General features: G+C 35.4%; 1 protein-coding gene across 4 annotated transcripts in view; it reads right to left on the reverse strand.

Moving 5' to 3' along the window:
* Positions 1 to 27,279, reverse strand: part of CNTN4 (contactin 4) — an 870,265-nt gene that overhangs the window by 655,785 nt on the left and 187,201 nt on the right. The gene's annotated exons all lie outside the window — the stretch shown is intronic.

Genomic DNA, 27,279 nt, shown 5'->3' on the forward strand with positions numbered 1-27,279 from the left:
CAAAATAATTTTGTAACCGAGAGTATTTTTCCCTGAAACAACAGTTTGTCCTCTAAGGAAAATATATACACAATGTTACTAAGAATAAGTGTATATATTCATATCTTCATGTTTATGTATATGTGTATCCTCTAATTTTCTACTGTAGATAACTTTACCTCTGAGTCAAATCACTGTCTTGTAATTTTTTTATAATTAAAAATATCATTTTACATAGATATATATAGATTGACCATTCGGAAATACCTTTAATTATACATGTCTAGTCTAATTTACATTTAAATATAGCACAATTGATTGGGATAGAAATATTATATTTTCTTGATTAGCCATAAATGCATTATCACTTCTTAAATTTATGCTATTCCCTGCTGGGTAGCATAATAATTCATCACTATATTAAGTACCAAACCACCTTTCCTTTAAGGTTTATCAATAATGTCCAGAAATAAGGACATTTATATTCTATATTATGTTCTTTATGTTGTTAATATATTCAGAAATGTAATTTATCTTTTTTCTGTCCTTTCTTACATATTTCCAAAAAACAAAGTGTTTATTAAGATACATGTAAGGGTTTCCCATAAAATAGAAAAAAAATCCTATATTCAGGGTAACAATGAATCATAAATATATCACCACTTGTTGTATTTCAGTATGGTTGGTCACCAGCTATATGTATATGAGTTAGCTACAAGAGTTCAATATGTGCTCAAAGCCTGACTTTATTTTTCCTACATTAAGGATACCCACTGATAAGAACCAGCTAAAGTTCTATTTATGGCTATTGACACCCTTTGCAACTCCAGCTTACATATCAATAACAACAGTTAAAATGATAATAATCCTAAAAAGAAAAAAATGGTCAAGGTTTCATTCTTCTTTTTCACGTATTACTAGAAACTTGGAACTCAGAACAAGTTCACGGACACTTTATTTCTTCTTCACAGAATGAAAGAAGCCAGTTTGTTGAGAGAATCAGTCAATGAAAAAGACATTCTGAGAAAACCAGAATTGAAATACACCCTTACTCTGGATTCCCTTGAGAAATAAGGGATTGAAAATAAGGTAAAGGGGGTGAAAGGTAGCCACATCTCCTGACTTTTCAAATAAAGTTCCCATGAGGTCAAGTTTTACCTGGCTTTCTGTTCATAGATGGCTGTTTTTGCCTGGCATATGGTTTCAATAGCCCTTCTTTTTATGTGAGCTAGTATAGCTTTCTGTACCTCACAGCTAAACAGTTGCTGGTTAAGAAGTGAGCCCACTGAAGGCAAGCTTTCTATGGGTAATATGAAATCCCAGCTATGTGCCTAAGAAACTGAGGGAGACATACAGATGAATAATAAACAGAAACAAGAACAAAAAATCACACCCCCCCCCCCCATGCTATCTATGTACTTGCAAGAAAATTTCTCCATACACAAATTTTCCTGGCTCCTGCATATGAATCATCGTCAGCTGTTCCTTACTATTATAGACCAATGGTTTTTATATTTTTATTTATTCATTTGTCAAAAAGATATTTACTTGGGGAAAAAAAACAGAACAAGGCCCCTACCTTCACAGGGTTTGTTTTCAAAATAAAACTACTACTCTACTCTGCCACTGCCCCCCAAACAAACAAAAATCATCAAAATAAATGTAAAAGAGTAATAGACTATTATTTTTGAAATAATCCTTCTAACAAAACCATGCCATTTGAAGATCATAAAGGATCTTGTGCTCCTGTCACCTTTAGCATATGTTTCTGGGATGATACTAACCACAATATGTTTATCACACTCCCGCCCACATACACACAAATAGAAATCTTTTATTGTGGGAAAATACCTATCTATCTTGTCTTGCCTTATTCTTCAATTTGAAGCCGTGGAGCCTAGTACAACCTGGTCTAAAACAGGTGCTCCTTAAATGTGTGCTTACTGAATGAATGGATCCAACTTAAAATCTAAGTTAGCGTAAGGAATATGTGTCAAAAATAAGTTCCATCTCCACAGTGTATTTTCATGACTACTCTTAAAAAGAAATTTCTAATGATACCTAGGTTGATATTGAGAAGTTCTTTATTTTATAACTAGGAATTGTTTATTCATTTCTCATTGGAAAAAAAAGTTGAATAGCCATATTCTTATCAGAGGAAAAAGTGAGTTAGTTAAAACTTCTCTATCAACAAAATGCAAAGACAACCTATGGAATGGGAAAAAAAAAATATTTTCAGGGGCTGGCCCCATGGCCAAGTGGTTAAGTTCATGTGCTCCACTTCAGTGGCTCAGGGTTCACTGGTTCAGATCGTGGGCGTGGACCTACACACCATTCATCAAGCCATGCTGTGGCAGCATCCCACATGCAAGAACTAGAACAACCTACAACTAGGACATACAACGACGTACTGGGGCATTGGGGAGAAAAAAAAAAGAGGAAGATTGGCAAGAGATGTTAGCTCAGGGCCTATCTTCTTCAAACATACACACACAAAAGGGTTGAAACAAAGACCAAATATACCCATCTCTTTAAAAAAAAATTTGCAAATCACATGTCTGATAAGGAGTTAATATCCAAAATATATAAAGAACTCATAGAACTCAAGCAAAAAAAACAGATAATCCAATTTAACAATGGGCAAAGGACTTGATTAGAAAGAAAATATACAAATGGCCAACAGGTACATGAAAAGTGCTCACTAATCACTAATCCTTAGAGAAATGTAAATCAAAACCACAATGAGATATCACCTTATGCCTGTATGGATGTCTATCATCAAAAAAACAAGAGATAACAAATATTTGCGAGGTTGTGGAGAAAAGGGAACCCTTGTGGACTGCTGGTGGGACTGTAAATTGGTACAGCCACTATGGAAAACAGCATGGAAGATTCTCCACAAACTAACAATAGAACTACCATATGATCCGGCAATTCTACCTCTGGATATATATCCAAAGAAAATGAAAACGGTATGTTGAAAAGATATCTCCACCCCCATGTTCATTGCAGCATTATTTACAATAGTGAAAACATGGATACAACCTAAGTGTCCATCAATATACGAATGGATAAAGAAGTCTGGTGTATATATATATACAACGGAATATTATTCAGCTATAAAAAGAAGGAAGTCCTGTAAATTATTCTCAATAAAGCCAGGAAAAAAAGAAAGAAGTCCTGCCTTTTGCAACAACATGGATGGACCTTGAGAGCATTATGCTAAGTGAAGTAAGTCAGACAGAGAAAGACAAATACTGTTTGATCTTGCTTATATGTAGAATCTAAAAAGAAAAAAACCCAAACTCATAGAAAAAGAGATCAGATTTGTGGTTACCAGGGGCAGGGGCAAAAGGTAGGGGAAACTGGATGAAATTGGTCAAAAGGTAGAAACTTCCAACTATAAGATAAATAAGTACCAGGGGTATAATGTACAACATGATGACTATAGTTAACACTGCTGTATGGTACATTTGAAAGCAGCTAAGAGAGTAAATCCTAAAAGTTCTCTCATCACGAAAAAAAAAATTTTTTTTTTTTTTTTTTTTTTTTTGTATCTGTAGGAGATGATGGATGTCAACTAAACTTATTGTGATAATCATTTCAAAATATATGTAAGTCTTACACATATACAATGCTGTATGTCAGTTATACCTCAATAAAACTGAAAAAAAATAAACAAACAAAAACTTCCCATCTCAGATGTGCCAGCATGCACAGAGATAAAGCAGGTAGATAAACACTCAATTCCATTCCTTGAAAGAGGACAAAAACACACGAATTATTCTTGGCCACTTTGGTGCTGCTTTACATAGGGAAAGAAACTATCCATCCATTATAGTCGATTGTGAAATAGCCTCTCCCTGGACAAGAACACAGGGAAAGGCTTTCATTTCACTCATCTTCTTTAAGTTTAGCTTCCTAATGCATAAAATGAGCATAATTTTGTTTTTACCTTACGCTGTTTTTGTAAGGGCAGAATGAGATAATCCATGTAAAGAATATTGCTAAGCTTATAACACGTGCAAAATAATTTTTTTAAAAATCATTAAAAATTTATTAAATTTTCCAGTGTCGCATCCATATCATTTACATTCTATTGTAATAGCTTTAAATTATGGTTAAATTTTTGTTACGGCTTTTAATATAAACGCCAAAAAATCACATGTGAGAATAGACAGGAAATTAATACATGAACTAATGAATAAATGGATGAATCTCCTTCTGCTCAGAAAGATTGGGTCCCAGAGTTTTGAACAAATCAGCTGGTGTCAGCATAAATGCACTGGCTATCTTACAATACAAAAGAACCAGAAATCCATGAATGACTGCACAGCTTCTTGGCTAAAAGCAACTAGGAAGAGACAACAGCTGCAAGGCGTGGGTCAAAAAGGATGATTTCACTCTACATAACAGAAAGTCCTGATCCAGACCCTTCCCCAGTTCCTCAGAACTAAAAGGTGTGTTGGTTATTTATTCAGGACAAAACAATCCTTCCCAAGTGACAGGAAAGAGCATGAAAATAATTCTAACAAAAATGTTCAAAAAACCAGATAAGCTATCTCTAATTCTTTCAGTTCTCACAGACATAGGATGCAAGATTAGAAGGGAGAAAATAGTTTCTCTTCAGTTAGTGGTCTCTTTCACTTCCACTGGGGTCAGACATGTAGCTACCTAATAATAAACATATATATGATCACCATTGGTTACAAGTTTTCTATAATTGTAACCTGAAAACTCCTGTGCATTATGCCTTTAAACAATCAATGGATAACACATGGACTCTGAAGTCAGACATGAATCTAAGCTTTACCACTTACCTGTTACATGAACTCAAGCAAGTTATTTAATCGTTCACAGTCTCAGTTTTCCTCAGTTGTAAAACAGGAATAATATTAACTACCTTGCAAGGTTCTTGTAAAGATAAAATGAGAGAATGTATGAAAACATCCTATCTATAGCAGCTATTCAATAAATGATACCTATTATTATTACATTATTTGAACATGAAAGGATAGCATGAGGTGAGAGAAAAGAGACGCCATTCATAACTGTCCATATTCTAAAAGGCCATTATATTCAAAAAGCTTTTCCTTACATCTATCCTATTTTACTTATTGATGGCACTTTCCATCACTGAGCCAGCAGGTATTTCTCATGGGTGTTTACTTTCTTCACAGGTAGTCAAAACTCAACCTGAATTTTCTGTGGGAGGTAAAGGTCATGTAAGCATTAAATTATCCATGTTTATTTCTAGAAATTCCATTAGCTTTGCTTGACATAATTTAGTATTAACATCCAGGTTATTAAACTAATACTAAGCAAGAGATTACATTTAAATGCATTTTTCAATGGGAAGTGGGATGCATTTCTAATTGTGTTGTCTAGTTACAAGAAAACAAATGATCATTTGATTCTTTTATCATTATCAAAATAAATAATATCAACCACAAAGATCACTAATGGGTTCCCCCCCACACACATTCAAAGTAAGTAACAATACAACATGATATATAACAGGCTTTAGAATTATTAAGAGATAATCACATCATTGGGACATTCACCAGGCACAATCAGTGGCACTGCTAGAATATGATTATCTCTCAATAATAAGGGTCCCTGCAGTTTTCACAAAGTGAGAAAAAAAAGTCATTACCACAGGGAAAATGTGTATTTATTTCACTGAAACATAAAGCTGCCAGCTTAAGCTAATGAATTGTGACTCTCCCTGAGATGACAATATTATACAGTGTAGGAAGTTCCGTATCAAGGTTACACAGGCACGATCACCTTGAAGAGTCTGGCTTGAAGAGTCATTTTCTGGAAGACTAATTTCTGGGATCTTGACTACAGGATAAACAGGGCTGGAAGATGCTTAAGAGCCTAGAGATCTGCGAATCTATTTAAGACAGAGATGGGACTGAGAATAGCAATGGGAATGTCTTATGTAGCTTATCAGTTGTAAGGTTAGAAACTTGAGATTCCGAGCTTCACAAGTTGTCCTGATGTAACATAATTAGGGCAGCTCACTTGAGGAGCTAGAGACAGATGTTCTGGTCTACATGAGGTCCCAGGACAAACAACCAGTCACATGAAAATAGGGAATGCCAGTTTGTGAATTTAGAATTAGGAGAGCAGGAGAAAGAAACAGGGATGAGTCTTTGGCACTGCTCTCAAGGACTGGAAAAATGCACAGGATTTGAGCTTTGCTTGAAGGCTTTGATCAGCAAGAAAACTCTACTCATCTAAAATTACTCAGAACGGTGGTATTTTCTGAAGTCCCTAACTCACAAAAAAATAGACAAAAGTTACTCTTCTTGAGTTTTCATTTCCTAATCAACAAAATGGGTAAATAAAAATCCTCCTCAGAGTTACTGGGAAAGTTAAAGAAAATGTTTAGTTTGAAAGCACCCTGTAATTAAACTCTATATTTGTCACAGATAATGCTAGTAGAGAATACATAATAATTATTTTACTGTAATGTGCCTGGAACTGTACTTGGCATTGTGGCCTATAAGATAATATTCTCAAAGAATATAAAGTCTCAAAATGCGTACAGAGGTATCAATTTTAGGAGTTTCTAACAACAAAAAGCCAAAAATTATATGCCTCTAAATCATTGATTATCAACCAGAGGCAATTTTTTGACAAAGTCTACAGATGGTTTTGGTCATCATAGTTGGAGAACAGGGGTGGCATGTAGTGGGTAGCTGATAGAGATGCTGCTAAACCTCCCACAATGCAGTGGACCCTGTTCTAAAATAGGCACTTACTGTTAGCACTTAACTCATAATTTGAATGACTTACATTACTAGGTGCCCACATCTACAATTCAGTACTGTGGAAAAACTACCCCATCTGCCTCTACATCCTAGAAATAGAGATGGAAAATAATTCTCTTCAAAATACTGAAGCCCATATCCAAATGTGGTCTTTTTAGCCCTTTAAATTTCCATTAAGGAAAATTATCAGATTTGGCTAAATTCAATTCTGTCTTTCCCATTGGGAAACCAAAGGGGAAATATCAATGTGTTAGCAATTTGAAAAACCAGAAAATGAAATTTTCAAGGGTTCAAGATTATCACAAAAAAACCCTGACACAGTTGTAATGACAACCTGTCACTCTACACTGCCAAGTCATGTATTATGCCAATGCTTGACATTCCACAACAGCCTAATGTGTCACATTATGTGACATGATATAAAAATATATTGGACACTTAGAATTTGATATTTCCTATAGGTGCATGCTCCTTATTGAGTTTTACCAATGTAGGGGGAAGAAAATACCTACATTTATGCACAGCAAATGGAAGATATATGAAATAGAACACAAATCACAAAAGGTAACTACAGAATGATAGAGTCCAAATATTTTCACACAGGTAATTTCATGTAAGTCTGAGAAGAAATTCAGTGGAGTAGTGGTTGAGAGTACAGAATCAAGGTTTCAAAACTCAGATCCATACTTTCTAGCTGAGGGACCTTCAGCAAATTACTTAATCTCTCTGTGCCTTGCTTTCCTCATGTATTAAATGAAGGATTCATCCTATGTGCCTCATAGGGCGGTCAGGAAGATTACATAAATTAATGTTTACAAAGGCAGAGTGTATCATCCCAGTTTACAGAAGAGATAACCTAAGTTCTGTGACTTTAAGCAACTTTCTCCAGATATCACTGGTTCCCTTCTTTGAGCTTTTTGTTTGGCATTGCCCTGGTTCTCATAAACTGCACTAGACTTCATTTCTGGTGATTGCTGTGTGAGTGCTCAACTCATTTAGTGGTTATCAAATACATGGTGCATAACCGTATCCAGTGAGCGACATAATGGAATGGGGGACAGGGGGACATAGTCTGAGGAGCTCACAGTCTGGTCCCTCAAGGCAGAAAATTTGTTCCTGCCATAAACGATTTGTATACAACAGAAACTGTGGTAAGGGCTCTGAAGTGAAATTTCAACCCTGAAAAACAGGGGTTACAGGGGTGACAGTTTTTGAAAATGAGGTCATGGGACCTCTGGGGATACACACTACTGTTCTTCTTGTCTGAATATTTTAATTTAAATCTATGCACATTTATTTTATGCTTGTATAAGTATTGATATATTCATTTTTATGTCTATTTCCATTTATGGTAAATTTTCTTCTATTTATATTATTGATATGAAAGTTCTTCATATGCACAATTAGTTTAAAAATCCATTAGATTTGAAGAAAATGTTAAATAGACAATAGTAGCTTGTCTGTAGCTATGTTAAGAAATATGATTGTGATATGCCAAAGTCCAGAATTTGAGGAATATCAGTAAATAAAAAGGGAAATTCTGGGGTCAGCCTGGTTGCATAGTGGTTAAGTTCGTGCTCTCCACTTCGGCTGCTTGAGATTCACAAGTTCAGATCCCAGGTGAGGACCTACACACCACTTATCAGGCCATGCTGTGGCAGCGTCTCACATATAAAATGGAGGAAGATGGGCATGGATGTTAGCTCAGGGCCAGTCTTCCTCAGCAAAAAGAGGAGGATTTGCAGCAAATGTTAGCTCAGGGCTAATCTTCCTCTCTCTCTCTCTCTCTCTCTCTCACACACACACACACACACACAAACAAAGGGAAATTCTACATGAGTAGGCAGATCTAAGAGCCCAGAAAAGGAGGAGTTCCAAACATGGCCCCTACTTTTCACCAGGAACATCTGTTTATTCTGGCTCCCTGGAGAAGGATTACTAGTTCCCACCACTACACTTGAGAAGGTGCATCCTTTTCCATATCCATTGCTACTCATGGTCCATAAAGAGATCTACATTTTGGGTTTGTTTAAAGACAGCATACTGATTACACAATGACATATTGCTGAAGGGAAATGCGCCCAAAACAGAACGTAAAATACACAGCATGACTTGGTTTTCTCCCATGATGAAGAGGAGAACTGCTCATACGACAGCCAAGCACCACCTCAACAAATGGCTGCTGAAAGCTAAAACAAATTTTAAAGATCAGTATGTGTTTACAATATCATCGAATATTTTGCTATCACCCTGAAGAATGAAACAGCAACTAAACAGCATAAAGAGAATGAAAGAAATAATATTTTACAACTTACTGAATTGAGCTACACACACAATAATTTCCAGGATTGATTTCCTGTCTACTTTTGAAGCAAATAGCCATCAATTTGGAAATCCACCCACAAGTATGTGAAGAATGCAAACATTTCCTACTCAGTGGGAAATTTCTTTGGCCTTCTTGAAAAGAAACTTAGCACTTTACACACACACATACACAAACACATTTATTCCCAAGATTGTATAATTCATACCAACTCAAAACTTCCCTAGTTCACTATAAATCAGTTATGATTTAACTGAACTCCAGGGTAGGCAATGCTACATTTGAAACACCTTGAAAAATTATCTTGGTGTCATACATCTTTGTAGGTAGGAAATTGCCTTATGTATAGTCCAGGTCCAAGACAGCTTGGTGAACTGGTAAGAGAGTAGGCTTTAGAGTTAGAGAAATGCTAGTTCAAACCTACCTACCTCATTTACTCCTGTCTCACCAGAGGAAAAGTATTCTCTCTCAGCCTTGATTTCTGCATTTGCAAAATGGAGGCCATAATACCTTTTTTGCCCAGAACCCAGCACATAGGACTAATGCAAAAATAGTGGCAGCCACTCCTATTTGCTTCAAGTGAAATCCCATTCTCTCATTCTCTCCTGTAAGAGACCAAGTCACATGACTCAATGACTTATCAGACCGAAGAAGTTTAGAAATCACTGCTCAGTTTCTCCGCATAGCTGGTACATGGTACAGTATATTTCCTCAACGGTTTAATTAATCTCCTAAAATAAATATTTATTCATTTCACTCTGTATCAAGTTATTATCTTCCAGAAAATTAGCTCAAATACAATCAAAAAGAGTTCCACATTTTTGGTTAGTACACTTCTATTAGGAAGAAAACACACAAAAAAAACCCCACTTCTAATTATGCATTTTATTTCTAAAGTATATATATATACACTATTATGTCATTAAATTATATACATAATAAAATATAAACAGATTATTAAAAATGATGTAAAACATACATATAGAAGTTCTCATATTTCCCCCATCCTTAAATGGATATCCTTGTCTATCATATAGCGTGCATGCTAACCACTGGTAAGTCCTTTGTTGTAGAGTAAAGAAACACCTAAACATAGGAAAAATTGAAGACTTCCAATTTGGGGCCATTTTAGAGTAATGGGTATCACACTTATTTTAGTGTTGTAAACTACTATAAAACTGAAAAAAATCTATGAGGAAACTGATTGCAGGCATTGGACAAGAGACAGCAGAAGGCTGTGATCCTTGAGAGAAAGGAAACATATGAGGTGTGCTCATTCATCCTGACTTTCTTTCTGTGGGGACCTTCCAAACACAGCAAAGGGAAGTAAAGTCCAAACTGATAGCACTGGTCTCACCAAGTAGAGACTGGAATTTGGAGCTATTTGGAGTTTTGAATTTATAGGGTGAGGTAATGAAAAGGAGGGAGCTGTACAGAGAAGAATCTGTAGACATCTGCAGATAGGTCCACTGAGTCTTTGGCTGAACACTATAATGTACACACCAAGGGCAAGATTTCTCAACACGTGGCAGAGAACAGCTATTCAGGGGCTTGATACAAACAGATTTCAGTTTTCCCAGGGCTGGAGATGTTGGCGTTCCAAAAGTTAGAGTGGAAAGAACTTGATGAACACTACTCCAGGTATTGAATTGAGACCATAAAAGGGTACGTTCTTTTCTTTTTTTTTTTGCTGAGGAAGATTAGCCCTGAGCTAACGTGTGCCAATCTTCCTCTATTTTATATGTGGTGTGTTGCTGTCACAGCATGGCTGACGAATGGTGTAGATCTGCACCCAGGATCCAAACTCACAAACCTGGGCCACTGAAGTGGAGAGCACCAAATTTAACCACTAGGCATGGGGGCCAGTCCAAAACGTCACATTCTTAAAATGATTGAGATCCTCAAAGAGCTTTTATTTCTATGGTTTATGTCTATCAATATTTACCATATCAGAAATTAAAATTGAAACTTCTAAAAGTACTTGCTCATTTAAAAATGACAATAAATCCATTACATATTAGCATAAATAACGTCTTACGAAAAAATAAGTACATTATCTGAAACAAAAAAAATAGTGAGAAGAGTAACATGTTTACATTTTTGCAAGTCATTTTAATTTCTGACTCAATAGCAAACAACTGGATTCTCCTATTTTTCTTTGGGTGCAGTCTCATATGACATCACATGTTATGCAGCCTCTGGAAAACTCCACTGTACACTTGTGAGAGACTGAGAGTGACAAAGGCACATATCATCTTAGTATTACTAGGAAAATATCTTCAATCTGGCAAACCACCTGAAAATCCTGGTTACCTCCTCCCATGGTTCCCTGGACCAGATTTTGAGAACTACTCTAAAAGGATGCCTTGGAAGCAGAGGGGAGAAACATCTCATTCAAAACAGAGAGATGAAAAGAAAGAATAAGAAAATACGTGTGAGCAAAATTGGTGGGGGGGTAGATTTTCATAAAGAAATTTAGCTTCATTTTCTCTTCAAAAGAGTAACTAGAGAATCTCTGCTTTGCAGGGGAAGCATTCCTTGTGGTTCTGTTTTCAGGGATGAGGAGTGGGTGGGGAAGAGTGAACAGGGATTAGGTGATCCAGGTTGGCCCATCCTCCTGGAACAGTGCCTGGGTCAGAAGAACAAGTAAGACACAAGTGGACGCAAACACGTTTTTCCTGATTTTGATCTATGGACTTAGGAAAAAGGTAGGTCCTCTACTTTTGGGGGCAGGTGCAAGGTTCTCAGGAGCCACCTATCTCTGTCCTGGCAACAGACCAAGGGGAGCAGAGATGAAACACACAGAGAAACAGCCTAATGAAAGAATAGTCTGAATCTCTGTATACTCCACTATGCCTAAATTGAATCTCTGGATTTGTCAACTATACAGTGGCAACCCAAACCAAAAGAGTCCTGACAATACCTAGAAGAAAGCACATTCATGGCAACAAACAGTGAAAGCCATTTCTTAAGTTTTCTTCTTATGTTTCTGGATAATAAGAAAACAGCATAGTTCATGCCACACAGAATACATACAGGTTGTGCAGAACAAAATATGTATGTATATGTGTCTGCCTGTCTTGAAAGAAGCAACACCATGAGAAAAATACCACGACATATTGTCTAACTATTTTCTCCATTAGTCCTCTCTTATCACCCCACAGTCTGCTCCAAAAACCTAAGCTTTCTCAACCACACCAATGCCATAGCCTTGGAATTTCACACCCTACTCTAGACAGCACTTCTCAACTGGGGGCGATTTTGTCCCTCCCCCACCAGAGGACACATTGGACAGTGGAGACATTTTTCGTTGACATAACCTGGGGGTGGGGAGGGATGTTATTGGCATCTAGTGGGAGAGGTGAGGGATCCAGCTAAACATCTTACATTGAATAGGACAGGTCCCCACAACAAAGAATTATCCAGTTCAAAATTTTAATAGTTCTGAGGTTGAGAAGGCCATCTTGAGGAAATAACCTTGGTTTGAGAGTCATTTTCCTAGGCTAGTAGCCTCTGGATTGGCAACACACTACTGAGATTTCCAAAAACACCCAGGTAATATTATATAGCCCAATACTAAACTTTACTATTCCCCAAAGCTATTTGTATTAATATTGTATTGTGCACACTTGAAAGTAATCTAATTTGAATCAATGCGCTAAAGTAGCCCCCATGAGAGCATACAGAGATACACGAGCATGCATGTGCTTGCTCTTTCCAATTAGAGTTGCAATGCCATAGTTTCTCTGACCACAGTGTGCCAGGAAAAAAAAAAAAAATGGAATCATCAAAGAAACTTAATTTAATGGGTGAACTATTTGTTTAGCTTCAAAACATGTTCATTTGGTTTGAGGCACACCCTGACTGCAAAATGAATGGGTGATCATTCCAACCCAGGGGCTCTGAGAAATGTAAGAAAAGGGACATCCAAAAGTCTGTACAAATAGAATTAATAGAACTTGAAGCAGAACGGCACTTTAAGGGAATGATCTGAGTTTTTGTTACTGCGTTCCATGAATCTCCACAAGACTATGGCATGCAAAGACATTCCCCCAGATTCTACAATTTCCATTCACTTCCCCTCTTTTCTCTGACTCATCTTCCCTTGCCATTTACAGTCTGTGCTCCACAGAGAGACTAATGGGGCTTGATTTTGTTACCTCGGCCAGCACTGCTTTAGGAGACTTCATCCTGTAATCATCATAGTTCCAGCGGTGCATGTCTATGAAATTAAAATGGAAGAGATTGATTCCTCAGGTATGTGCTTGCTGTTATTGACAGTCACTCCAGATCAGTCCCTCGGAGGCAGGACAGCTCTTGCACGAAAAATACCTTTGCTTATCAAGCTGAGGCTCTATGCCACTGAGATGGCAATTTCAGGCCCATATGACAACAGTCAGAGATGAACTAGGGCGCTTGGGAGAGTGAACTTCAGTAATCCCGTGGTATTCCATTAATCTGAAATCCACTAATCTGAGACTTCAAATTTGTCTCCATATTAAAGCTCTGATCCACTTAACAATATTACATAAAGACAGCTAGTTACTCAATAAAAGCAAAAGACATTGCTGGCAACATATGTCAATGTTAGATTTTCAGTATTTTAGGATTTAAATTTTGGTTCCTTTTTTAAAAAATTTAATATATTTTTTAATTGTGGTAAAAAATATTTAAAGTAAAATTTACCATTTTAACTATTTTTAAATGTACAATTCAATGACACTAAGAACATTCAGAATGTTGTGCAACCATCACCATCAACCATCTCCAAAACTTTTTCATCATATCCAACAGAAATGCTGTACGCATTAAGCAATAACTTCCAAGACTCTGGTAACCTCTATTCTACTTTCTGTTGCTACGAATTTGACTACTCCATGTACCTCATATAAGTGGAATTTTATATCAATATTTGTCCTTTTATGTCTGGCTTATTTCTAGCATAATATTTTTAAGGTCCATCCATGTTGTAGCATATGTCAGAATTACACTCTCTTTTAAGTCTTAATAATATTTCATTATATATCTACACTACGTTTTGTTTATCCAATCATCTGTTGGTCGACATCTGAGTTATTTCCATCTTTTGACTATTGTGGATAATGTTTCTCTAAGTGGTTACAAGTATCTGAGTCCCTGCTTTCCATTGAAACTTTGATTCATTTTTGCTTATTTAAAAACACTGCCTGACAGCTGTAAGGTGTATTACAAAATAGATAAACTAATCTAATGTATATTTTATCATGTGATCCTATACAACATTGTGGCATAGGTAGATATAATTTTTGTAAATAAGAACACTGCCACTTAGGACATTTAGGTTATTTTCCAAAGCATACAAAACAAATAAGTACAGGTGTTGCTAATATTCTTTCTTCTCTCTCTGTGGCTCCCAAAATACCTGGTTCCTATTACAGACCATGAACATAGATTTTGAATAAACAAATACTACTCTATGTCAAAGCAGCTCACTATGTCTTTGGTTAAGTTAAAATGAAGGTCAAATCATGTCACTATATATCATAAGACATTTTCTCTCTTAGAACTCAAATAGCCAGGTGATGGGACAGAGGTAGACATAAATGATTTTGAAGTTTATGTGACGACAAAATGTCCTTTTTACCCATGTCAATGTATTAATTCACAAATGGAATCTTGAGCTATTAGGTTGTTTAGAACCAAGACTTCAGAGACAATCTAGCGTGACAAGTTTAAGTACAAAAAGAGAATAAACTTAAAGCTGATAGGAAAAAATAATGCTATTGAAATCATGGGTTATTAAAAATTATAATTGCATGCAAAAGAATAAAATTTTGGAAAGCTTATTTTAATAGAGCAGCACTTCTCATTTAAACAACTGCAGAAATTCCACATTTTTTTAGACGTTTACTAAATCTCGGTAGCTCTGGTAAGATTATTTTATTGAATTCTTACAGCAGTTCTATGGGGACAAACTGTTATTATTTCCATTTAAAGCTAAGGAAACTAAGAGTTTTAAATAACTCTCACGGGACCACATGGCTAATAAATGGTGGAGGTGAACTTTGAACCCATATCTATGCGACTCCTGAGTTGCAGCTTTTTATGACTATGCTATCTAGAATTATTCCAAGCCACATTTGACAACTGGGACAATGCTTCAAACAAATATGTGTTTATGAGGGAGATAAGATTTAATGTGCCTTGAGAATTAAAACGGGTCCCCTCAGAGCTATAAGATGGAGCCTACTCAGCCTGCTTTAGACAGTACCAAATTATCTGGTATTTCTCCATTCTGAGAATTTAGCAACGCAACATGACTCCACATGGATTCATCTACCATTTCTTTTAGACCTCTCCCCTGAGATTTTAATGTTGGCTGTTTTTACTAAAACAAAAATATTTTAGGAATAATAGCATATCTAGAATGTTCTACAGAGAGTTTCACTGTTGCTATTGTAATTATTCTCAATTATTACTGTTGTTCCCTTTAGAGCAAGTAAACTCAGGGAGAACGTATGCTATTTGCTTAGAGAAAAAGACTGATAATAATCTATAAAGAAATTATCAACCACATGTAGACTCATGTGTTTCTTTTTACTCTATCCTGGCATCAATAATTTTAGAAGTCAGCAGTATGCATGGTTCTGAGTTCACACTGATATTTGATGCAGGATAATTTATGACAGCTAAAAGTGACATAAGCAACTTAGAACAGCAATTATTATTAACATGGTAAATTAAAATGGAATACTGACTGATGTCTTGTGTAAAATTAATGTGCCATTAACCTTAATTATACCAATAAAGTTACATTATGAAGGTCAACTACAAAAACACTTATCTGCCTGGAATACACAGCAAATGTACATTAACTCTATGTCAATACTAAATGTAGATATTAAAAGGGAAAGGTAAATAAAGCCAAATATTAAAGTCTAGGTTGAAATAAAAATCATAAATGTGAGCACATAAGCTATATCAGTTCAGGATTCCCTGTCTCATGCCACTGACAATGTTTCCTATAATTTGTATTGATTAGTTTTTATCAAGTAGCTTCAACCAAGTTTCTTTCTCCATATAAGATTAACACAGCCCATGAACATTGTCAGACAGCAAAACGTTTTAGAGCTTGAAGAGTCATGAGAGATAATTAAGTTCCACCTTGTCATTACATACATGAGGAAACAAGTGTCTAAAGATGCTGGAGCACAGATTGAGCATAGAGCCTCAGTCTAACTCTCACTCAAGAATTATATCCCCTATAACCTGCTAGATTTTCATTTCAGCTACTTTGTTTTTGCTAAGGTACCTTCTCCTTTCATTCTCTAATTCTGACAGAATGTAGGAGACTATTTTTTTCTTTTTCTTTTCTTTTCTTGTCTTTTTTTTTTTTTTTTTTTGGTGAGGAAGATTGGCCCTGAGCTAACATCTGTTGCCAATCTTCCTCTTTTTGCTTGAGGAAGACTGTCACTGAGCTAACATACATGCCAATCTTCCTCTATTTTACGTGGGATGCCCCCACAGCATGGTTAGACGAGCGGTGCTGGGTCCATGCAAGAGATCCAAACCTGTGAACCCCGAGCTGAGGAAGTAGAGCATGTGAGCTCAACCACTACGCCACTGGGCCGGGACCTAAATTTTTAAGCAAGTGAAATAGAGGTAATAATACCTAACGTATGGATTTATTGTGATGGACGAACAAAATGCTCTTGAGATCCTGCTTGAAAATTGTAAAAAGTTATAATTTTTTATTACTAATATAAATGAAGGTCTTGAAAAAGCTGAACTCTCTTTTAAGACATCTCTTTTGCAGTCTCTTTTCTCTTAAGAAGTCAAAAGGAATACAGGCTTTCAGACTAGAAAAATGTGGTTTCTAGCCTCAGCTCACCCAACTTACTGACTATCACTCTTGAATATCTCTAGCTATTCCAGATGTCTAAAATCCTAACAATAATATTTCTCTTATATGGTACTTGCGAATATTAAATTATATATACATATAAAATACTACTTGGGGTAATGCCTAAAGTCTAGTATACATTTGAGAAATACTAATTTTCTTTCCTCTTCCTTTTGAATCTTCAATCTTCCTTTTTAATAGGTATAATTAAATTGTAAAATTTTAAATAGTACTAACAGGCAGAGACAAATTGGGATGTACAAAATTATTTTATTACAATAGAGAAATACTTAATGAGCCTCTCCATAACATAAACAGACAACTTAAAGACACAAAACAAAAGTAAATCTGCACATTGAGATGGTACCACACACCCCTAAGCATTCTCAATTAAAGTACCTGGGGCTCTCACATATTAGGGAGAGATGAATACATAAACATCTGGATTAATCTTAGAAATGATTCAATGGGGAAGAATATAGAGTCATCCTCTTCAAGGGAAAGGAATCCTGACATGTTAAAAGACACTTTGCTGCATCCAGGTTTTCTGACATTCCTGATGGAAGCAGGGTCAAGCTCTTCTGGTATAAGCTACCTTTCTGATTAGTATGGTTCTAATAATGTGTATTTCCAGCACATTATATCTTTTCCTATATAGTATATAGTGAAGGATCTAGTCACATGATGACATACCAATATACTCAAGCTCTCACTTTTAACATATCACATCACTCCATCTAAGATTAACATCTAAATTAATTTTGACTTAAATCTAGAGAAATACAAAACAATGGGGAAAATGAAGTCAAAAGACTAAGTGTTATGAAGTCCTAGAAGTCATACCAAAGACATCTATACTGTTGATACAAAAGGAAGATAACACTTTGAAACAATGTTAGTCTTTTCAGAAAAAAAGAGATGCCAGCTCCCTGGGCCACAGATTCTGAGTGCTACCACATCAATCCTTTAAAGAAATTACTAGCATGCTGTGTTTGGTTTACTGTCTCCCACTTTGCATTTTACAAACTGTATCAAAGCATGGAGTGTAACAGCTCCAATTTCTTTCACAGCAGCTGCACTGTGTGAGAAAATTTGACAGATTAACTAGAAGAAAGCCTCCCAAGTCACTGGAAACTATGATCGCCCATTAGAACGGAATTGTAGACCAAAGAATACATGTAAAGGAATGCCTCGGTGATCCACTGCACCATCAACCAGTGGGCATGATAATGCTCTTCAGGATTTGTGTGTGAGAGGGAGAGGTGCAATCCAGAAATGATAACCTCTACAATTGGGCTGAGCACTCACTCTGGGTAAGGATAAAGATTTGGAGTTTGAAAAAGTTGCTATTGATTTTTATTATTTTGATGAATCCTCTAGTTGCTAGCTTCTTCCAAAAAATAAACTACACTAAATATATCCAGTTCTTACACAAATTAATGAAGTTAAGTTAAATGAAACTCCAGCTGCTTTACAAACAGATAGTCCTGTTATTGGAGTTCAGAAATGCAAACTTGTCTTCTTTATGGTAGTCTGTTAGGTCTAGATCTAGTGGCAGCACTGCTCCTCACATTTATACAGAAACGTACAGTGTGTTTGAGAAATATTTGCCATTTTTTCCATACAATCACGTTCAAGAAATAGGCAGGACTGATATCCTGACATCTATTTTAGAGATAAGTGGCCTAGAGTTCTGAGAGTTTAAATGTGGCGCCTACAGGAGGAGGTACTTAGGAAGGTGACAGTGTGCCTGTTTGTAGGATGAAAGGCAGAGGAGGAAAGAAATCTTGAAAAAGACATTAAAGGAAGATATACATTGGATCAACCTCAACTTAATTTGCATGTATTTTTTCTTTTTTGAGTTCTTTATTTTAAAAGGTTGCAGCAATATGTATTTAAAAGGTAACCATGGATAAACTAAATCTTTTAAAAGACGACTGCTTTGTGCACATTACTGGAAGATGTGATATGATATGCAACATTTTACACTGTATGTATGAATGAAATGGATAAAAACGACCTCAAAATAGACCATAGCTTATACCTCTGTTTTACAGTATTCCTTAGGAAAGGGGATGTCTAAACATTTATTGTAAACCTGAGTTTTAATGTGTTTATTACAACTATTTAAATCATCAGTAACCTACATTTCAAGACTTTTTCCTCCAATCACTTAGTATAATTTGAGCTTCTATGATTTTTTTAAGTAAGATAGATAAGTAGGGGGATATGCCACAAATATATCCTGAAAAGAGATAATCTTTTCAAAACTAAATTTTACTGTCAAACAGATGAATTAATACAGAGATCACATACAATGAAAGACTTTACACATCAGAGTGTTTAAAAACTACTTATTGACATTTCACCATTCTATTGTTATTTTTATTGCTTAATTTATTAGTTTCATCATTAACATCATGAGATTATGATGTAAAAAAGGAAGATACATCATAAAAAAGATAATCTGCACCTTCAAAATTAAGTTATTAATATAACCCATAGTTTGCAGATAGGGAGTCCAAGAGTCACACAGCTAAATGACTTACCAATCATCATTGGTAATCCCAGAACTTGAATCCAAGCCTTCAGATTCTAGATCAAGAAATTTCATACTACATAAGGAAATTCCTAATTGGTTAAAAATAAGCCAGTTCAGGATATCCCAACACATTCTCCAGTTCTATATTTTAGCAGTCTTCTCAATCTATCCTCACATGGTGAAAGGGGTGAGGGTTCTCTGTGGGGCCTCTTTTATAAGGGCACTAATCCCATTTATGAGGGCTCCACCCTCATGTCCTAATCAAGGCCCCAACTGCTAATACCATCACCTTTGGGGTTGGTTTCAAGACATAAATGTTGGAGGAACACAAACATTGTGTATGCTCCTAGTCCAACAGAGGTTTCAGAATTACCACCACCGTCATCACCAGCACTGACATTTGTTCAGCGTGTGAGAATCTACATCAGGTGCTTTCAGATAATGCTGCTTCATAAAGGACACATCAGTTTTCCTTCGATTTCTGTGCTCTGAAACAATTTTATAACATAAAAGTACATATTTAGTATTAATTTGAAGTAGTCTATCTAATAAATGGCAGCCCAGTGTCATCTGAATGGGGATATCTATGACAAGTTTTACACTATTTTTTTTTCTGGGTTATTTTATTTTTTTTTTACTTGAGTTAACTTAGATAATTTGTATTGCCCCAAAAATCATCGAATTCTCTAGCATTTTTAATCTCTTCTGTATTGATATAACCCTCTTATAATTACTAATTCAGTGTATGTGTTTTCCTTATTTTTTTCTACAAGAGACTTTTGAGTGTTTATCTATGTCATTTTCAAGTAACAGCTCTTAGATTTATCTAATTTAGTTTTTGCATTATTTAGTGATTTTTTCATTATTTTCCTTGTTCTTATAGCTTTATCATCTTTTCTAACTTTTCAAGTTGAACATTAGTTTACTTTATTTATAATATGTTATATGATAAAACTGTATTGAAAGCTATGTATTTGTCTGAAAGTACAATTTTGGTCCTACCTCATGGGCTTTGACATGTAGCACTTGTATTTTTGTTATGTTCTTAACAGCCTGTGACTCTAGTTTTTAATTTTAGTTCTATCAATGACCACAACACACTCACAAAAACAATCTCCCTCACATACATATATAAAAACATGCAAACAAATACAACCAACCAAAATTCCAGAAGAGCCTAAAATACCTGGCTTAGGTCAACTCATCTGAAAACACAGGTTTCTCTAACATTTGGGGAAAAAATTAGTTTAGTTTTCAAAAACTGTGTTCTTTGTACTCACAATGTGATTTGTACTACAACATATAAATATTCCAGAAAGCACAATTTTTGTTATTTGAAAGGACTGAAACATTTGGGTCACATCCCCTTTTACATGGAGAATCTTGAATACAATGTAACACAGATTTCAGGATTTCCCACGATCGATTTCCTCCTGGCTCACTGGAATGCGGAATTTCCTGTAGATCTTTATAACAAACCAACTGATGACTTACAGGTTTGTATCAGCCAGAATAACTAGGTTATAGTCCAATATCAACATAAAAATCAAGGCCTTACAGTAATTTATTTTTCATTCATGCTCTATGTCTAACGTTGGTTGGCAGCATTTTTGTACCATAATTATTCCAGGGGATGAAAGAGAGTTAGTATGAACAAACATTTCCAAAATCTCTAAAAGAGTGGGAAGGGAAATGGAGAATTAGGCACTGGTTTTTAAACCTTCCATCCAATTGTGATTCATGCCACTCTCATTCATATTTCATTGGCCACAGCAATTTGTTTGGTCTCAGTTTTCGGGGAAGTATAACCCTACCAGGAACCCAGAAAGAGATGAGAACAAGAATACTGCACAAAATTCATTCTATATTTTTATATAGAATGAATATAAACTAGTGTCTTCTCATGTTATGAGAACCCTCCCATTTTTTACATTAGTTTTCATACATCCATTCAATTAATATTTATTAAGTGCTTACTCTATATCAGATATGCATCCTCAATTAAGAATCCTCCAAATTCCATACCTCAGGACAATATCTAAGGAATAACTGAGAAGTTATGCAGTCTTTAAATGACAGGCAAAGAGTTTTAAGAAGGAAATGTAATTGCTTAGAGAACATATTTCTATTCAACTACTTTTCACATGAGCAATTTTCCAAATAATTATCTAATCATACAGTTTTCCAAAGTGTTACAAATGTATACCAGCCTTTCTTTGACATAACAAACTAACTCTATAGACAGGAGATTAAATACACAATACCAACTCCCCTTAGCATGCTAGAGCACAGAAGAAAACCCACTGAAATGCTATTCCTGTTGAGTGACCAAGAAGAGCATCAGTCATTTGTTCTCACAGGTGCACAGCTGTATTCTCCGTCAAGACTGTTTCAAGTAACACTTTATGAGCTACTTCTACCTCAGATGATAAAAAGTAGATTGGCAAAGAGCCACTAAAAGCATCAATAGAAAGAAAACCCAACAGTTCCAGTGTCAGTGAAAGGCCTCTTTCTGCTTCTTGTCAAATATTTTTCTGTTTGATATATTTCTTCAATGGTTTCAAGAAAATAATGAAGCAAATTAAAATCAATATAAAATTACAAATCAAAATACTATTCTAGGGTTGACAGAAAGACAGAGGCAGGAGTATTTCAAATCAAGTGAAAAAATCCATCACCGACTCAATCCACAGTGCCTCGCTTTCTGAAGAGACTATGACTCATTCCTGCTACTATTGCTAGGCAGGACAGGTTGAACCAGGAATGGAGAAACAGCCCTCAATTAGAAATTCATTGAATTTTGTCAGATCCAATGACATTAATGTTATTTCAAGGGTGAATGGTAGGTGTGTTTCTTATTCCGTCGGCTTCTCTGTTTCTGATATTTTAATTCTAGGCTACATTCCTTAGATGCTACTTTTCATTCTTTAAGAAGAATAAAAGTGTGAAAAACAGGAGGATAAAGTCAAGGGAGACTTTTTGTTTATAAATCAAACGTGAAAATTTCAAAACACATCTGCTGCCTTGAAAGACAGGTTGAATACCTATCATTTGAGAGTTAGCCAGATTTGTGCACTCAAGCACTTGAAGTAAGAACATTTTATAGTATTTCAATAGCAATCCTTTTATTTCCATAGGATAACAGAAAACAAATGGGAGCAGAGAAAGAGTAAGTCCTAGGTAGTGGAGGGTTAAAAGGCTTTCATAGCCACAGACAATCATGGTCATTTTAGTTAAAATATCAGGGAACATTTAAAGTCTCACAAGTGCTTAATATGCCATAGGGGTGCAAAAGAAGCCATTTTTTTTTTAAAGATTTTATTTTTTTTCCTTTTTCTCCCCCAAGCCCCCCAGTGCACAGCTGTATATTCTTCGTTGTGGGTCCTTCTAGTTGTAGCATGTGGGACGCTGCCTCAGTGTAGTTTGATGAGTGGTGCCATGTCCGCGCCCAGGATTCGAACCAACGAAACACTGGGCCGCCTGCAGCAGAGTGCGCGAACTCAACCACTGGGTCACGGGGCCAGGCCCCCAAAAGAAGCCATTTTTAAGGGGAGACAGTAGTAGAGTGTGTATTAGGTCAAACATTAACTATTGCTGATGGCATAAAACTAAAAATAAAAGTGATATATGATAAGGCAGAACATGTTTGGGTGAAAAAGTGGGAATGCAAACCTTTATCTTATAAATGTGTCTCCAGTAGCTTTGTAAATCATCAAGGACTTTACTTTTAGGAATAGTGAATGACAGACGTTCTGCATTGTTCACCATTGTACATGCTATACTAACTGCAAAAAAATTCTTATATAGATTCCATAGCTCCGTAGTGTCAGTCACAGTCAAATAACACTAACCTGTAAAAAGGGAGTTTTACAATCATCAAGGCACACATTTTCAATTTTATGAAACAAAAAAAACTGAAGTCTATAAGAACGGGAAACTTGAAAAGCACCCAGAAAATTAGTTGAAGAAAAGCTAAAGCCAAGTCATTTGACTGTTGCTCTAACACTCTTCCCTTTTATCAAAGTCTCAATTAAGAGAACATATATTTTCCCATCCATGCATTTGGTTCCAGAACTCTAACACTGAGAAGCTCTTGAAGTATTTAATTATGTCTGATAAAATATTCATCTCTTCCACCTGACAACTAAAATAAGTTAGGATTAGAAGAGTTAGTGACATGACTGCATTGAGCATACTATAAAGTGCTTAGTACAAGTAAGCTTTTATTATTGTTTTTCATACTATTTGACAGGTAGGCAGAATTTACATAAGTGTAAGACAATATATAAAAGCAAGCATGTCAGACTTGAGCTGATCCTGAGACACACCAAATATGGAGAACAGAGGTGGCAAATGGTTTCTCTTTAACTCTATTTTCCCAGTAGATACAGCTTGTTAGGTCCACAATAATGTTTTTAAAAATCTGAATTAGCCTCCAAAATTTAAAAATTGAGGAAATTCAAAACAATCCAAAATTCAAATTTCTTTTGAAATATTGGAAGACCTGTCATCACTAGGACTTCATTCCGTAAAGGCAGCAATTACCTAAAGCCAGCAGGGTATTCTGTTGAGTCACTGCCAGTTGAAGGCCTGGAGCGTAGGGATGTCAATGGAAATGGAGAAATAAGAAAAATCACTAACAAAAGAGACATAAGACACATAAAAACAGATAATAAAAAGCCAGATATAAATCCTACCTTATCAATAATAATGTAGAATGTATAAACAGTCCATTAAAAGGTTGACATTTGTAGAATGGATTAAAAAAACACACGATCCAACTATATGCTGTCTATAAGGGAAACATTTTAGAGTCAAAGATACAACGGGTTGAACATAAAAGAATGGAAAACCATAGTTACCATACCATGCAAATGGTAACCAAAAGAGAGCTGGACTGGCAAAACTAATACCAGACTTTAATACTTTAATCCTAAAATGTTACTAGAAATAAAGAAGGACACTTTATAATGAAAAAATGTCCAATCCACCAGGAAAATATAATAATCATAAACGTATATGCACTTAACAATAGAGACCCAAAATACATGAAAGAAAACTGACAGGTTTTAAAGGAGAAATACACAACTCAATAATAATACTTGGAGACTTCAATACCCTCTTTCAAGAGTGGAAAGAAAATTAGACAAAGATCAATAAGTAAATAGAAGATCTTAATAACACTATAAATAAGCTAGACCAACAAACATCTATAAAACACTCTATTCCAAAACAACACAATACATATTCTCCTAAAGTGCAAATGGAAGCATGTTCTAAGTTAGACTATAAAAGATGTATAGGCTATATATACACTATAGACTACATATAGACTATAAAAGGTCATAAAACAAGTTTCAAAAATTTAAAAGGGCTGAAATCATAAAAAATATGTTGTCTGAGCATAATAGAATAGAACTAAAAATTGAGACTAGGGGCCGACCTCACGGCTAAGTGGTGAAGTTCACGTGCTCCACTTCAGCAGCCTGGGGTTTCACCAGTTTGGATCCTGGGTGCAGGCCTAGCACTGCTCATCAAGCCATGCTGAGGCAGCATCCCACACAGCAGAACTAGAAGGACCTACAAACTAGATTATACAACTATGTACTGAGGGGCTTTGGGGAGAAGAAAAAAATAAGTTAAAAAAACAAATTGAGACCAAAAGCAAATTTGGGAAATTTGCAAATATATGGAAAATAAATAACTCCCCCTAAATAACCAAGGGGTCAAAGAAGAAAGCAAAAGGGAAATTACTTTGAGATGAGTGAAAATGATGACAAAATATGTCAAAACATATAGGACACAGCTAAAGCAGTGTTTGGACGGACATTTATAGCTGTACCTGTCTATATTAAAAAAGAAGAAATATTTCAAATCAATAACCTAAAGTTCCACCCTAAGATACTGGACAAAAAAGAGCAAATAAAACCTAATCTAGCAGAAGAAAAGAAATAATAAAGATTGGAGAGAAAATAAATAAAATATGAGAAGAGAAAACCAATGAAAGCAAAACTTGGTTCTTTGATATTAAAATTGACAAAACTTTAGCTAAACTGACCAAGAAAAATATGGAGAAGATTCAACATCCTAAGATTAAGAATAAAAGAGGGGAGATTACAACAAACTTACAGAATTTTTTTTTAAATGAATATAAAGGAATACTATGAATTACCGTATGCCAACAAGTTAGACAACAAACAAAATGACAAATTCTTAGAAACATAACCTACTAAAACCGCATCAAGAAGAAATAAAAAATCTGAACAGATCTATAACAAGTACAGTGATTACATTAGTAATAAAGAAACTTTCCATAGAGAAGTCCATGAACACAAGGCTACACTAGTGAATTCTAGAAAATGTTTAATAAAATTCTCTAAAAAATGCAAGAGGAGGGAGTACATATCAACTCATTCTATGAGATCAGTATTACCCTAATACCAAAACTAGTCAAGGACATCCCAAGAAAACTACCTATTAATAATCTTTATAAATATGAACAGAAAAAAACTTCAACAAAATACTTACAAACCAAATCCAGCAAGATGTAAAAAAGAACATACAACCTAACGGATTTATCTAGGAAATACAAGGTTGGTTCAATGTATGGAAATCAATCAATGTAATATACCATATTAATATAATAAAGGACAAAAGCTACATGATCATTTTATAGATTCACAAAAAGTATTTGACAAAATGCAACACACTTCCATGATAAAAAACACTCAAGGAAAAAGGAATAGAAAAGAATTTCCCCAACCTGATAAAGGTCATCTATGAAAAACCCACAGGTAACATCAAACTTATTAGTGACAGAATGAAAGCCTTCCTTATAAGGTCAGAAACAAGACAAGGAAGTCTGCTCTTGCTACTTAAATTCAACATTATAGCGGAGGTTCTAACCAGGGCAATTAGGGAAGAATATGAAATAAAATGCATCCAAATTGGAAAGGAAGGAGTAAAGCCATCTCAATTTGCAGATGACATGATGTTCTAGACAGGAAATCCTATGGAATCCATTTTTAAAAACTATCAGATCAAATAAACAAATTCAGCAAAGTGATAGGATAAAAAAGGTCACTATATATAAAAATCAGTTATATTTTATACACTAGCAATGATCAATCTGAAAATGAAATAAAGAAACAATTGCATTCAAAATCACCTCAAACAAAATAAAATACCTAGTGATAAACTTAATAAAAGAAGTACTAGATTCGTACACCAAAAATTCCAAAACACTACTGAAAAAATTAAGACCTAAATAAATGGTAACACATCCCATATTCATGGATTGGAAGATTTAATATTGTTAAGACTGCAATAGTCCAAAATTTTTCTAAAGTCTATGCAAATCCCTATCAAAATTCTAGTTGATTTTATTGCAGAAATTAAAAGGCTGGTCCTAAAATTTGTGTCGATATGTAAGGGACTACAAATAGCTGAAACGATCTTGAAAAAGAAGAACAATATCAGAAGATTCACATTTCATATCCAGACCGTATCAAGAACTCTTACAACTCAACAATAAAAAACAAACAGAAAACACTTTTTAAAAACCGGGCAGGGGCTGGCCCCGTGGCCGAGTGGTTAAGTTCGCGGGCTCCGTTGCAGGCGGCCCAGTGTTTCGTTGGTTCGAATCCTGGGCGCGGACATGACACTGCTCATCAAACCACGCTGAGGCAGCGTCCCACATGCCACAACTAGAAGGACCCACAACGAAAAAATATACAACTATGTACCGGGGGGGCTTTGGGGAGAAAAAGGA

This window comes from Equus quagga, chromosome 1 (genome assembly GCF_021613505.1).
Source record: "Equus quagga isolate Etosha38 chromosome 1, UCLA_HA_Equagga_1.0, whole genome shotgun sequence".
Taxonomy (NCBI): Eukaryota; Metazoa; Chordata; class Mammalia; order Perissodactyla; family Equidae; genus Equus; species Equus quagga.